This window comes from Lepisosteus platostomus, chromosome 5, assembly GCF_059453375.1.
Source record: "Lepisosteus platostomus isolate fLepPlt1 chromosome 5, fLepPlt1.hap1, whole genome shotgun sequence".
In the NCBI taxonomy this organism is placed as follows: Eukaryota; Metazoa; Chordata; class Actinopteri; order Semionotiformes; family Lepisosteidae; genus Lepisosteus; species Lepisosteus platostomus.
Window position 1 is genome coordinate 35,013,604 of NC_142615.1, and position 12,820 is coordinate 35,026,423.

General features: G+C 43.7%; 1 long non-coding RNA gene and 2 other non-coding genes across 6 annotated transcripts; all 3 read left to right on the forward strand.

Annotated features, from left to right (window-relative positions):
• Positions 1–1,731: 1,731 nt before the first annotated feature.
• trnaf-gaa (transfer RNA phenylalanine (anticodon GAA)) lies at positions 1,732–1,804 on the forward strand. Its single transcript has one exon. It is a non-coding gene; the product is annotated as a tRNA-Phe (tRNA).
• A 2,031-nt stretch (positions 1,805–3,835) lies between these two features.
• LOC148665830 (uncharacterized) lies at positions 3,836–12,252 on the forward strand. 4 transcript variants are annotated; one of them, XR_015936586.1, is made up of 5 exons: positions 3,836–3,991; positions 5,794–5,833; positions 7,211–7,481; positions 8,398–8,458; positions 11,350–12,252. It is a non-coding gene; the product is annotated as an uncharacterized LOC148665830 (long non-coding RNA). The 4 variants fall into 4 exon arrangements; XR_015936587.1 differs by lacking the exon at positions 3,836–3,991 and adding an exon at positions 4,379–4,413; XR_015936585.1 differs by lacking the exons at positions 3,836–3,991; positions 5,794–5,833 and adding an exon at positions 7,727–7,855 and having other exon boundaries at positions 6,869–7,481.
• On the forward strand, positions 11,054–11,147 carry trnar-ucu (transfer RNA arginine (anticodon UCU)). The gene is made up of 2 exons: positions 11,054–11,091; positions 11,112–11,147. It is a non-coding gene; the product is annotated as a tRNA-Arg (tRNA).
• Positions 12,253–12,820: the final 568 nt, after the last annotated feature.

Genomic DNA, 12,820 nt, shown 5'->3' on the forward strand with positions numbered 1-12,820 from the left:
GGGCGGGAACAGATGTCTTTTGTCGCCAGGCACAAAAGGGGATTGGGGATTCGCCTAGCACTGTGATGGAACAGACCCACTCACCTCTTAGTGTGGCGGGATCTGCACAGTGCTTGTCACAGCGCATCCTGCTTTCACTTCAATGCGCGTCCTGATGTACCCCGGTCTCCCGCGTGACATGTGGGGACAGGTGACAGGTCCTATACTAACGAGGAAGACATCGCTCTCTACGACCCCCGGCATCGTGTCCTGACCCACCGTGCTGGAAGCCGACGCGTGCTGTGATTCCTTTACGGAGCAGAAATGACAACCGAGGAGCCGAGAGATCATTTCAGCATTTCGCGTCTGAACGGAAAACACAAATGACCAACTCGGAATGACTTGCCTTTGACGCTTATCAAAGCGTTCTTTGTGCATCGAACAGACCCACTCACCTCTTAGTGTGGCGGGATCTGCACAGTGCATGTCGCAGCGCTTCCTGCTTTCACTTCAATGTGCTTCCTGATGTCGAGTCGTGTGCCGTGCGGAGGCTCTGAAAGTGAGAGCAATGAAAAGGTGCACGACGCTGTGAAAGAAAACAGAGAAGTGAAAGGCAGTCCTTTCTCTAAGGAGGTAAAAGAAAAGCTTTCTTCTCCCCGTCAGGGAATCGAACCCCAGTCTCCCGCGTGACAGGCGGGGATACTTGCCACTATACTAACGAGGAAGACATCGCATGCTCCAACCCCCGGCATCGTATCCCGACCCAGCGTGCTGGAAGGCGACGCGTGCTGTGATTCCTTTACGGAGCAGAAATGACAACCGAGGAGCCGAGAGATCATTTCAGCATTTCGCGTCTGAACGGAAAACACAAACGACCAACTTGGAATGACTTGCTTTGGACGCTTTTCAAAGCGTTCTTTGTGCACGACGACTGCGCCGCCTAGCAGATACAAATGGGTTGTAAAACTTTGAACTAGCAAATGGAAGAGGGCTAAGCCCCCTCTCTTTTAGCCCAGGTTCGATCTGTCTCCCAGAATCACCAGGGCGCATGCACACACACCCGTGCCGTTGAAGTGCTCTGCTTCATTTCTAAGGGCAACTCAACATTCACTCCTACCCCGAGTGCAGAAAAGACAGCATCCACAGCAACAACAGCTCAGGTCTCTGCACAGGAGCTAAGCTGCCCCCATCTCCTCTGCTCTGCTCTGCGGCTCCTGCGGAGCGGAGTCCTGCCTGGAGCTGTGTTTGCAGGCGGCTGCTCCCCGCGCCCTGTCTGTGCGTCGTGTCCAAGAGCTCCTGGGAGGAAGAGAGAGCCCTCCCACTCGGGAGCTTTTCCACGGTCTGTGTGAGGAGGGGTGGGTGTGTCCAGTAGCTTATCGAGCGGAAGCCTGGGGCGGCGGAGAGCTGTGATCGTGCAGACCTTGAGGTGTCACCTCTTTGTCAACTTTTCCGCCCCCCCCTCCGCCCAAGCTCTGCTCCAAAGTAGCCCGGCAACCCCTCACACCTGCACGTGTCACAACCTAAGGTGTGGTCATGAAACACCCATGGGGTGTTGTTCTGTTCTTGCTAATTGTTTCCTGCCTGTCACAGGCAGGAGTCCATGCGAGGAAGATGCGCTTGACAGAGCTCAGAGGGCGCAGCTGGGTGGCTTTCCTTCTGAGTGACGTTCCTGCAACACTCTCCCGCTCCTCTTGGTGCGCTCATGCCGCAACACAGGAAAGCTGGAGCAGGTGGCAGTGCGCTCTGTGCACCGCCGCAATAGCTCAGTTGGGAGAGCGTTAGACTGAAGATCTAAAGGTCCCTGGTTCGATCCCAGGTTTCGGCATTTTTTTTCATCGCGCCCTTTGTTCCTCTCTCCAGTGCCCCCTGCCTGAAGTGACGCTTCCCTTTCTCAGCCCGAAACGCAAGCGAGACACCAGCAGCAGTCCCTGCAGGTTTCCGTAGTGTAGCTGCTATCACGTTCGCCTAACACGCGAAAGGTTCCCGGTTCGAGACCGGGCGGAAGCAGCCTCATTTTGCATGCTCCTGTACTTCACAGAGGTATTGAGCGACCGGTCATTTGTTCCCAATGTATTTCCAGTGCCTTCTTGCACTCTTGTACCAAACGCACGTTCCTTCTGTACGCGGAGCCGATCATTTGCAATTGGGCTGTGCCGACAGACCAGGACAAGCTCTGTCGGCTCAAAAGCAGCGCAGGACCTGCAAGAAAAACAGAGAGATTAGCATCCAGCGGGGGCTTCTTAGTGAGCCCAAGATCTCATCAAGAATCAGCTCCAGCAACAGGGCTGGGCGCATCGTTCCATTCTCCGACCACTCTCGGTGTAAACAAGTCCCTCCTGGTCTCTGCTTGAATTGCACTTTCCTGCGTTTGCTTTGGTGTAACTGGCTTCCCCTGCATGGGCGAATGTGAAGAAGATCCTTAGTAAGTCATTAAAGAAAACCGAGAAGAGGTCGGAGTGGCCTCTGTCGTTCATCAACGATCCAGTCAGGCAGTACTCCTCTGTAAAGCGCCGTTCGTTCACATCGATTGGCTTTTTTTTGCCTTCATTCGTGCAAGTAGTAAAAGCAGACGCCCCTATTCTGCCGTGATCCGGATTCAAACCGGGGTTGTTGCGGCCACAACGCAAAGTACTGACCACTATACGATCACGGCAAGTTACCGATACACACGTGGCAATGCGGAAAAGGCTGTGCTTTCTTCGTGTGACATAATTCGGAAAAGTCCTGACGTTGCATTTCAACTGAGCCCCAGTATACATCGACCCTTCGACACTCTGAGTGACAACTCTCTTGCGTGTTTTCTCATATTTATGTAGTTTGCTTGCATGATGCCGGGAACAGCATGGCTGTTCGCTGCCATATGGTCTAGCGGTTAGGATTCCTGGTTTTTACCCAGGCGGCCCGGGTTTGACTCCCGGTATTAGAACGTGTCGGTTTTGCCTCCTGCTTTCCAAAAGATCAGCACCGTGTACGAAGGAGCCGCATGAAAACTACTCGAACATGCAAAACTGCAGGATCTGCGGGATCTGCACAGTGTATGTCGCAGCGCTTCCTGCTTTCACTTCAATGTGCTTCCTGATGTCGAGTCGTGTGCCGTGCGGAGGCTCTGAAAGCGAGAGCAATGAAAAGGTGCACGACGCTGTGAAAGAAAACAGAGAAGTGAAAGGCAGTCTTTTCTCTAAGGAGGTAGAAGAAGAGCAACTCCCCATCAGGGAATCAAACCCCGGTCTCCCGCGTGACAGGCAGGGATACTCCCCACTATACTAACGAGGAAGACATCGCTCTCTCCGACCCCCGGCATCGTGTCCCGACCCAGCGTGCTGGAAGCCGACGCGTGCTGTGATTCCTTTACGGAGCAGAAATGACGACCGAGGAGCCGTGAGATCATTTCAGCATTTTGCAGCAATTCAGCATTTCAGAAACACAAACGACCAACTCGGAATGAGTTGCTTTTGACGCTTTTCAAAGTGTTCTTTGTGCACGACGACTGCGCCGTCTAGCAGATACAAATGGGTTGTACAACTCTGAACTTGCAAATGGAAGAGGGCTAAGCCCCCTCTCTTTTAGCCCAGGTTCGATCTGTCTCCCAGAATCACCAGGACACACACACACTGTCTTGTTTCTCATACACGTATAGTGTAAAAATTAAGAACCCAGGACGAAGATGTGACACTCGAACAAACTCTTTATTATTTAACCTGTAACCAGTTATTACCCGGTCAGCCCTCCATCAATCAACATGCAGTTTCACTGCTGACGCACACAAATATTATACATTCTGTTATGAATCGCCTCTCTTCAATGCCCGGTGTGTTTTTTTTTTTTGGGAGATGTTATATATGTCAGAAAGAGCACTGTGACGTCAGAGACACCAGCCAGGGCGCCGGGATCAGAGAGCAAGACCGCGGGAGGCGCGCGGATCACACTGCGGAGAGTTATTGATCACTTATCTATCGACAACCTATTAATTCAACTGAAGAACAGTAAAATTAACGATTAACTTCACTGATTGGTGAGTACTGATTCTTTTCCCGTTCTTTTCCCTGTTTTAAATATCTAGAAAACGGTCAATACCGCCTGGATCGATCAATTACAGTACCATAGTGCGTTTAGTGTTAATAATGTTCAATCCGAAATTAAAGAATGGTTATTCAAATTATTATTTAGGAATTTAATCCTAGAGCTAGAGAATTATATTCCAAGTTGATAAATTTGTTTAAGTAACAGTTGAAATGCATTTTCCATTTGTTTACAAATCATAAGTATGGTAACCACGGCGACACGCGCCACGTCACTGTGCCCGGCTAGGCGTCTCGCCTTTGTCACAAAGAGCGGTGTGACGTCACGGACAGCTACTAATACTAATGCTAGTGTATTCCTGTTAATATTAGTGAGAGTACAACTGGTAGTTTTAATATTAATGCTAGTGTTCATGTGAGTATTAATGATGATAGCGCTACTGATAGTTGTAATGCTTGTATTCATGTAATATTAGTGCTTATTATAGATTTACTGTTAGAGTATTTACACTAGTAGTCATGTTAGTTTTAGTGATAGCATTACTGTTATTATAAGTATTAGTAGTGTTGTAGTAATTTTGTGTTATTGTTAGTAATAATGATAGTGTTAGTCATAGTGATAATGTTACTGTTGTAATATTAGTGGTATTTTTGTTAGTGTTTGTTATAGTGTAACTTTAGGTAAGAGTGTATGTGGTGTCCGTCATTGTGTGAGTTTGTGTCTGTGAGTATGTGTACTGTCTATGTGTGATTCTGTAAATGTGTGCGTATCAGTGTGTGGGTGTGTATCTCTGAGTTTAGTGTCTACAGTATGTGTGTGTCTGTGAATGTGTGCTAGTTTGTATTTTTGCATGTGTGTGTGTGATTGTGTGTATAAATGTGTATGGTGTTAGTCAGTATGTGTAGTGTCTTTGTGTGTGAATGTGTGTGAGTGTGTGGGTGTATATCTGTCAGTGTGTGTAAATGTGCGTAGGTGGGCTTGGGCTCCAATGTTGTCGTAGTAGTAATGGTAGTAGTGGTAGTAGCAGTTGTGTCAGTGGCAGCAGTATTAGTAGCAGTAACAGTACTACTAGTAGTTTTAGAAACATTAGTAGTAGCAGTAGGAGTAGCTGTAGTAGCAGTAGTAACACTAGAACCATGAGCAATAGTAACAATAGTAGTAGTAGTTATGCTGTATTTCAAATCTTTAGTTCAACAATATAGTAAAGCTGTGTTGGAGCTTCACTTTAATAATTGCAGCAGCAGGAGCAGAAGAGCAGGAGTCAAACAACAAAAAGAAAACATCAGTACTTGTTAATAGACCAAGGCTGAACAGTGAGAACACGGCTCACATCCTTCTTATTAATAGTAGCAGAAGTAGTAGCAGTGCCAGCAGTAGCAGCAGTAACAGTAGTACCTGCAGCAGTAGGAACAGTAGTACTAGTAGCTTTAGTAGTAGTAGTAGTAAAATATTACTAGTTGCTGTTATATCAGTGGCAGTAGTAGTAGTAGCTGTCATAGTTGTAGTAGCAGTATTAGTGGTAGTAATAGCAGCAGTAATATTTGTTGCAGCTTCACCATAATAACTACAGGAGCAGAAGAGCAGGAGTCTGTTTCAAAGTATTAAAAAACAATAAAATGATTAACTAGAAACAATCAGTTCTTGTTAATACAGCTGAACAGCTGTGATTTAAGGCCACAATTCCTGCTGGGCTAGCATGGAAAAATGTCATATAATGATATGACAGCATATTTTTAGAGAGGGACATATTATCTTCAGTAAAACTGCACTATCTCTTCACTCCCCTGTCTTTAGGAAATGGGCCTGTTTCGACAGAGCTTTACTGGAACTGCAGGTCAGACTGTGCAGTGAGTTTGTGGTTTGTGCAGTGCAGTGTGATGAGGTATACAGGAAGACACATGGGGGAGCACAGTGTTCAGATCTCTAGTGCTGTACAGAGACACACAGGGAGTCCAGTCAGAGCTCTATTGCTGTACAGTGAGGCACACAGGGGAGCCCAGTGTTCAGAGCTCTACAGGGTGACAGGTCTTCTACCCCCACAGCTGTCTCAGGGCTCTAACAGCTCTCTCAGTGTGTCTTTCAGGGCTGAACAGGAGGGGCTATTCCTGTCAGAATGGAGGCTGACTCTTAGAGCTCCAGAGTCAGTATGAGGAGAAGCTCCCAGACCTGACTGCTGCCAGAACCTCTGAGCCTGAGTGGCCTTGAGCCCTGAGCTCCTCAGCAGCTGAGAAAAGCCTCCTGTCTCCTGTGGTCACAGTGTGGCTGAACACCTGCACTGTCTTCTCCTCTCTCTCCCCCTTCCTGTCTCTCTCGCTGTGTGTGCTCTTATCTGTCCATCTCTCTCTCCTTTTCTCTCACTCTGACAGTCTGTGCAGAGTATCTGAATGGGATGTAACATTGATTGGCAAAGGAAAAGACTTCTCACAGACAGAATAAAAAAATGTATCTCCTCTCAGTCAGATTCACAGCTCAGACTCACACACAGAGCATTGGATCCCTCAGTACTTTACCAAAACTCCTACCTCCTGAACAGACAGAAGCTCATCTCCATCCTTCTATTTATCCTGACAATCTGAGTTCTTCAGTTGAATTGTATTCTAGATATTAAAAACAGGGTCAAAATGCGAAAATAATTCACTCTCACCAATCAGTGAAGTTAATCGATTATTCTACGGTTCTTCAGTTGAATTAATTGGTTGTGAGTATTGCCACTCTTACCAGTGTATTATGATTCTCAGCAGCAGCAGACCAATGGTTGTGTCTACAATAGTGACCAGTTGACCAGTCTTTAGCTCTGAGCAGTGGGACTCAGATCACACAGAAGACCTGTCTGTGTGTGATTCCACACCAGACCTGGGATTCAGCGTCTCCCACACATCTCTCGCAGACAGTCTTATAAATATACAGTTAAACAGAGTCTGATAACAGTTATACAGTTAATTAAATCATCAAACCGGCTGAGGAGCTGAGAGCTCTGGTGGAAATAAAACCAGGAGATACTCTTCAACCTTCAGGATCAGGTGTCTGATCCTCCTGGCTTCTATTCTGTGGAGATTTGTTTAAAATGCTTAAAAGAGCTCATTACAGGGACTTGTGCCCTTTCTCTTCTGCTCTACAGGAGTATGCTATACTATTATTTTAGTCTGTGAAGTTAACTATTTTTTTTGGTTTAATGAATTTTATTCCTTGGTTTGTCACTCTCCATTTCCAGCTGTTACGAATCGCCTTTATTATTGGAGATGTTATATCTGTAAGATGTTATATCCTGGGCTCCGGACAGGAGTCTCCTCCAGCGGAGACATGTCTGCTCCATCAGAACGAGCGCTGTGACGTCACGGTCACCAGCCAGAGCACCAGGATCAGAGAGCGAGACCGCGGGAGGCAAGCGGAGCGCACGGAGGAGAGTTATTGATCACTTATCTATCGACAACTAATTGATTCAACTGAAGAACCGTAGAATAATTGATTAACTTCACGGATTGGTGAGTACTAATTCTTTTCCCGTTTTGACCCTGTTTGTAATATCTAGAAAACAGTCAATACAGCCTGTATCGATCAATTACCATAGTGCGTTTAGTGTTAATAATGTTCAATCCAAAATTAAAGAATGGTTATTCAAATTATTATTTAAAAATTTAATCCTAGAGCTAGAGAATTATATTCCAAGTTGATAAATTTGTTTAAGTAACAGTTGAAATGCATTTTCCATTTGTTTACAAATCATAAGTATGGTAACCACAGCAACAGGCGCCACGTCACTGTCCACGGCTAGGTGTCTCGCCTTTGTCACAAAGAGTGGTGTGACGTCACGGACAGCAACTAATACTAATATTAGTGTCTTCATGTTAATATTAGTGTGAGTACAATCGGTAGTTTTAATATTAATGAGAGTTTTCATGTGAGTATTAATGATGATAGTGCTATTGATTGTTTTAATGCTAGTATTCCTGTTAATATTAGTGATAATTACAGAGATAAGGTTAGATTATTTACACTAGTAGTCATGTTAGTTTAAGTGATAGCATTACTGTTATTATTAGTATTATTAGTGTAGTAGTATTTAGTGTCAGTGTTAGAGAGGATGATAGTGTAAGTCTTAGTGATGGTGTTACTGTTGCAATATTAGTGGTATTTGTATTAGTGTTATTTATAGTGTATTTGTAGTTATGAGTGTATGTGTCTGTTTGTGTGTGGTGTTTGTGAGGAGTGTGTGTTTGTGAGTTTGTGGATGTGTGTCTATAAGTACTCGTAGTGTCTATGTGTGTGTCTGTGAGTGTGTCTTTCAGTGTGTGATAATGTGTGTGAGTGTGTGGGCATATATCTGTCAGTGTGTGTGAGTATGTGTGTAGGTGGGCTTGGGCTCCACTGCTGTGTCTGACAAAGGTGACCCATCAACAGGTGTTGAGGTCCAGAGTCACTTGTGAATGGAACCACTTTCCAGACCCACGTCCAGAGATCTGTGAGTGCCCTGTTTTTTATCACTATTACTAGTAATGACAGCAGTAGTAGTAGCAGGAGTATAAGTATCAGAATTAGTATTAGAATCAGAAGTCAAGGTCGTAGTAGTAGTTATAGGAGCAGAAGCAGTAGTAACAACAGTGGCAGTTGGATTATTCAAGCAGTTACTTCAGAAACTAAAGTATTAGACATTTATACTCTACTTTTCTATGCATGTTTTGTAAAGTGCCTTGATGCTCTGGATAAATTAAATTAAATTAAATTCAACTTATTTTTATATAGCGCCTTTCACAACAAGGTTGCCGCAAGGCGCTTAACAAAGGAAGTGACAATACAGTTGATATAAAAAGTCTACACACCCTTATTGAAACTGCAGGGTTTTGTGATGTAAAGCCAGAAATCAAGATAAATCATGTCAGACATCTTTCCATCCTTAATGTGACCTTGCAACCAACAAAATTCAAGAGAAAAACAAACAGATACTTATTAGGAAAAATAATTTAAACTAATAAACCTACAACACCCTGGTTGCATAAGTGTGAACCCCTCCCCCCCAACTAATACTTTGTGGAAGATCCTTTTGCATTTATTACAGCAGTACGTGTTTGTGAATTAGTGTCCATGAGCCTTGCACACCTGGACTTTGCAATTTACTCTGTAGACAAGCAAATCTGTTCAAGGAAGAAACTCAGTTTAGTGAACTACTGGTGAATTCAGCCCACATTCTGTATTTGCTTGTCAGGATGGCATCTAAGGTTTCAGACTTAACAACTGCTGTCTTTCATCTTGTTTGGATGTTCTGGTCTCCGAATGGAAGCGTGGGATCAAATCCTACTTCTGATGGCTTCATTTTTTATTTTTTGTGCATTGTTCCTGTCTTATTCTGCTCGCTGACAATGACAATAGGAGGAAAACAGAGAAACCGCTTATCAAGAACACGATGGGCAGGAAACTGCTTTGTCAACACTTTAATGTGATTAGCAGAAAGGAAATTTTAGATGGGCTCCGATTTCTGCATTAAGAACTTTTTGAGCTGTCTGTAAGTGAAGAAAGATTTCTGGTAAGGTATGCATTCAAAAGTCAAAGACCGAAATATAAAAGGAGCAGAAGAATGCAGCAACACTGTGATTTGTGAGTGTTCTGTACTGTTAAAATCCCACGGGTTTCCATGCTTCTTGGATTTCTTTGCCGAAGAAGTGATTCCTGTTTCATTTTCTATTCACCAGCTCGATTTGCATTACGCCCCTCAAACCTCAAAACCGAATAACACACACTAATCAAAGTTGTACAAGGGCTACACTACTTTGCCCCGTCTAAATACCATAATGTGAAATTAAGAAAAAGCAGTATTTTGACAAAGTACGGTCTTCAAACAGTAAACACTCATGTGTTTATACTTACTCGGGAGCAGATAACCCTCGATTTAGAAAAGCCTTTGCTTGCCCCTTGCTTTCACAGCGATATCTGAATCGAGCCCCAAAGTGGTAAGAAAGCTGAATTACACAAAGCTCATAAGATATTGGGTTGTCACTGTATGCTATCACGTCCTGCTTGCACTGTTCTACTAAAAGATTAGAGTGATAAGAAAGGACACAAATGACCCTTGAATCCACAATCCTAAACTTAAGGGTCGCCAGCTCTACTGGCCGCGCTTCTCTTGCTCCTTTATTACAACAGTAATATTATTAGTGTTGGTTGAACATGGTATAGTAGGCTGACAGCTGGAACAGGTGGCTCATTTACCTCATTTACTGGTAAATGAGGGAGCTACAGCGAAGGACCTAGGTCCCATGATGAAGCGAGCAAAAGAAATCCATTGGGAAAAAATAGATAATCCTTTGATTTATCACTCTGTAGATAAATCACTCATTAAGATACTGTGCGCCACATTGATGACTGGAGTTCCACGAGAGGTAGAAATTACAGCCAGACAGCAGGTACAGTTAGGTGGAGAAATGACAGTTAGTGATCAGCTTAGGGAAAAAATGGAGAACAGCATCCCTATTAGGGTATGGTCAAAACACGATACTGATGTAGGATTGGTAGAATCAGCCAGCCCTGTGTACATAAGCACAAAACTTGGTGTCAAACTCCCTTGGAAGGCACCATATAGCATGAAGCCTGAGGTAGAAGAGGATATAATAATGACAATTGAAGGACTAGTCGAAGCAGGGGTATTGATAGAAACAAACAGTTGTTGCAATACACCCCTGTTGCCAGTTCCTAAGGCAGATAAACAAAAGTGGAGACTGGTCCATGACCTAAAGGCAGTAAACAAAATAGTACAGGATTGGCCTGCTGATGTTCCAAATCCACACACATAACTGACTAATGTTCCCCCTGATGCTAAATATTTTACGGTAATTGATCTATGTGGAGCATTCTTTAGCGTACCCCTGGCAGAAAAATGCAGACATCTGTTTGCATTTACATACAAAGGTAAGAAATACACATACACTCGTATGCCACAGGGGTTTAAACACTCACCCCATGTGTTTAATCAGATTCTGAAAGCAAACCTTGAAGGCCTGACAGTCGAGGGAAACACTAAAGAAAATACAAGTGATGAACATCAAGTGATGGAGGTAGTTACACAGCTCCAGTTGCGCAATTGGTCAGCGCGTGGTACTTCTACAGCAGTGCACAGCAGAGTCATGCCGAGGGTGTGAGTTCGAACCTCACCTGAAGCAGTGTAGCCTGTGTCTTAAGCTACCGAAAGCAACTGACGAGTTTAGATGCTCTTAGGTATTTGCTAGAGATCGCGTCTAAATTAACATGAAATAAACAAGTGAAGGTTTATTTCATATCACACCCAAAGAAGGCTCCACAGCCAAAACGTTGTGTTTTCTTCTCGTTTCAACATGGAATAAACCTTTCCTCCTTCCTTTGCAGCCCATGCATGCTGACACAGCTACTTACTTAAATTACCATCAGCTGTGGACCTCCAACTGACCTGAGAGATATCTACTTAGACGAGAGGAGCACGATGGAGTACCAAAAACTTGAAAAAGCTCTCGCAGTTAGATTCTGTGTTTTTGTTGTTCCCCAGATATGTTTTTAATGTTGTTTTTCTATATGTTTTGAAGTTGTTTCATTTGTTTGTTTGTTTTTATAGTTGTTAGACCACTACAGGGATTTACCTAGGTTCCCAGAAGACTTCTCGTTTTGTGGTTGTTGTTTTTTTCAAGTTACAATTTTTTTCTATTGATAGGACCCCACGCATTACTGTGGGACTAGTTAACTTTAGTTCTTACATTCTACCTGAAATTACCTCAATAACTACAACTCTTTTTTTCTATATGTAACTACAGTTGCTTTCCAGACACCGCAACTATTCACGATGAATCTTATGAATACGTCTTTATGAATAATAGTAGTATTTATTAATAATTAACTTTAATGTATATCTTTATTAGTAGCTGTATTACAGGTAAGGCATGTACAGCATGTCAGAAAGTTTGACGAAAGGTGTCCCTCTATACTACTGACGTTTTCGCCTTCTCTCAGCTTTTTAAAGACTGTCATAAACGCTCAAGAAGTAATTAATTTCAGTTTGAAGTCTGTTTCTGTTGTCTCCGCTTTTGATGAAGAAAAGCCATGCGTGGGAGACTCCCTCTCTGAAGAAGTTTGCCGCCACCTTGCAAGGGAGAAGAGCCATCACCAAAACAACCACTGAGACAATTAACGTTAAACACGTGAAATGCAAGATGTTGTGATTTTTTTCCCACTTAAGGCTTCTATCATTTCTACTCTAACAAGAAAAAACCTCTTTATTAAAAGTGAGATTTGAACAAACATCTCCAGGGGAAACTGTGAACTGAATGCCCTAGACCACCAGCCATCTTGCCTGGGGTTCTTATAATGAATTATATATTTTATTTCTTTCTCCTCGTTGATAAGAAAAAAAGTGAAATCATGTAGAGAAATGTCTTTCTTTCATGGGGAAAACTAGCACGAGCAAATGTAAAGTTTAGAGCAGTGCTCAATAAAATCGATCAGAAACCAAAAGCGCTTCTTATGCGGATCAGTATATTCCGATACCACTGGTTCTGCAGAAGAAATAAGAAAAGCCGAACTCCTAACACTGTGTTGCCATTAAGGCTACTTAGTTAAAAAAAATATTGGCGTTACAAATTATCCGCCGAGCTGTTTTATGTATCCGGCCACCTCTTTCCTTCCTACTTTGCAGTGAGCACAATTCTTTCAGTTCTTCTCTTGTATTTTCCTTGCTATTTTACTGTCCCTTTCCCCCATGTGAAGATGGATCCACAATCGAAACCATGTTTTCACCCTGTGTTTCTGCAGCTGCAGTCTGTATGAGGAGAGGGAGGTATACAGCATCAGTGGCACAATCGGTCAGCAT